General features: G+C 35.3%; 1 long non-coding RNA gene across 1 annotated transcript; it reads left to right on the plus strand.

The window, feature by feature from the left end:
• Positions 1 to 533: 533 nt before the first annotated feature.
• On the plus strand, positions 534 to 1,103 carry LOC126228014 (uncharacterized). The gene is made up of 3 exons (XR_007544078.1): positions 534 to 620; positions 753 to 824; positions 1,044 to 1,103. It is a non-coding gene; the product is annotated as an uncharacterized LOC126228014 (long non-coding RNA).
• Positions 1,104 to 2,522: the final 1,419 nt, after the last annotated feature.

Genomic DNA, 2,522 nt, shown 5'->3' on the forward strand with positions numbered 1-2,522 from the left:
TTTTCTACCGAGAAGAAAACAGCACGTAATATTTCTCTGGCTGTTCCAAATGCTGAAGAAAGATATGAAGTAGTAAAATCACTTCTGAATGAGGGTATGTATCAATTTTCAAGTTATTGAGTAGATACATTTATGTGTTGAACCTTGGCAGAGTAAAATGTAATTCATGGTTAATATACGAATTTGTGTTCTGTACCTGTCAACTTTGTGTGAATTATAATTTGAAATTTATATGCAGAGCTCGACATGAATCATGATGTTCCTGCGGAGCATAGTCGTGCCGTGCCAGAAGTACAGCACAGCAAAACAGGTAAAACTTGAAGGGATCCATCATTCTAAATATGTGTGGTACTACTATAATGTCCTCACACCAAATAAGCATGTCACATTAGGTAAAATTTAGAATTTTGCTGTTCAGTAGCAATGCAGTGTGTTTGGAATCTGATGTAATAGTTACTTGCAGTACAGTATATGTATATACTATCTTTCAGTACCTATCAGTTTTGCCTCAATTGTGATATGAAATTTATTTGCAGGGCTTGACACCAAAAATCACTTGCATGTTGTAGAACAACCACACAGTATGTTATGGCAGTCAGGTATTCATCATGGTGCATCAGGTGTGTGTAAAGTAAATCTAATGGAGATAACATATCTGAGTATGATAATAATCTGAATTCATATTAATGTATATTGACATCTTTAAATTCTATTTTACTGTGTCTGCATTATAATATAAAATTAATTTACAGGGCTGGACATGAACCACATTGTTGCTGTGCAGCATGGTTATGCCATACCAATTGTGCAGCACAGCACAACAGGTAACACATTAATGGACCCATTATTCCGAATGTATCTCATACTGCTCTAATGTCCTCATATCAGCTAAGGGTGTCAGATTAAGTAATATTCACAATGTTGCTGTTCAGTAGCAATGTAGTGTGTTTGGATTCTGATTTAAAAGTTACTTGCAGTGGAATATATGCCATCTTTTAGACCTATCAATTTTGTCTGTATAATAACACAAAAATTATTTGCAGGGCTTGACACCCACAATCAGGTCCACGTTGAACAACCACACACTATGCCATGGCAGCCTGGTGTTCATCATGGTGCGTCATGTGCATGTAAAGTAAATCCAATGGAGATAACATTATTGGATTATAATGAAATTCTGAATTTATATATGTATAACTGAACTGTAGTTAGCCAAAAAAACTACGTTATCCTTAAAGGCAAATGTAGAAGCTGTTTGACCCCAAAATGGTTATTTCAGACAAACAGACATGGGCCATAAAAGAAAGTCTATGCCTCAGAGGAGTCTGTTTTCTACCAAGAAGAAAACAGTACGTAGTATTTCTCTGGCTGTTGTTGATGCTGTAGAAATCCAGTTCTTGATGACTGGACCTGCAAATAAAATTCACGTGAGATCGCATTAGATATTAAATTAATATTTGTTTCACAGATCATGAATATGACACTTTATAAATATGTCGAATGTATCAGTTTAACAAATGTTTACTTGTCATGACTTTTTGTGTTTTATAGAGGAAATTATAGGAATTTGATAAAAGCAGTGTTATCTGGTGTATTACTACATGAATTATTGTTACTTACTTCAAGCATTACTGTGGTGACCCGGCCATGCCTACAGCATTTCAGTCCCTAATTCTACTTATTATAGATGCATGATCACACACTCGAGTCTTCCTGAAGATGCTGAGTGGTCTTTAGTTCAGGGATCAGAAAGTGTCAAGATCCAAATGTTTGGGACCTCCCTTGACATGGCATAATGCAGACTGCAAGTAAACACTGCATTGAAGTTCTGCTGTTCAGAAAGAATATAATTACAACTACTACTCTGTCTTCTCCACAACTACCACTTTAGAAACTGTATAGGCCCAAGGCGAGTAAAGTAGAAAGTTTGCATTATCGTATCTTCATATATTAGACAGGCAGTCATCAGATGAAAAACTATTACTTTAATAAATAGGATTACTTAATTAAAAAAAAACAATGTTACATACCTGATGTGCTGCTCATATATAATTTGTCATTGTTAAAGAATATAAGGTCATTGGAGCAGTACCACAGACTTTTGATATGATGCGTTCCATCAGGTGTTACCTATGCTGTGCAGCACATTTTATGTGGTATAACAATGTTGCTCAGCAACAATGTGGTTCATGTCCAGCACTGTAAAATAATTTTATATAATATTGCAGACAGTAAAACAGAACACAAAAGTAGCAATATACAGATATAAAATCAGAACTTCATTATCCTCAAATAATGTTATCTCCATTGGATTTACTTTACACACACCTGATGCACCATGATGATAACCTTACTGCCATTACATAGTGTGTGGTTGTTCAACATGGACCTGATTGTGGGTGTCAAGCCCTGCAAATAATTTTTGTGTTATTATGCAGACAAAATTGATAGGTCTAGAAGGTGGCATATACTCCACTGCAAGTAACTTTTAAATCAGAATCCAAACACACTACATCGCTACT

Source organism: Schistocerca nitens, unplaced genomic scaffold, assembly GCF_023898315.1.
Source record: "Schistocerca nitens isolate TAMUIC-IGC-003100 unplaced genomic scaffold, iqSchNite1.1 HiC_scaffold_351, whole genome shotgun sequence".
In the NCBI taxonomy this organism is placed as follows: domain Eukaryota; kingdom Metazoa; phylum Arthropoda; class Insecta; order Orthoptera; family Acrididae; genus Schistocerca; species Schistocerca nitens.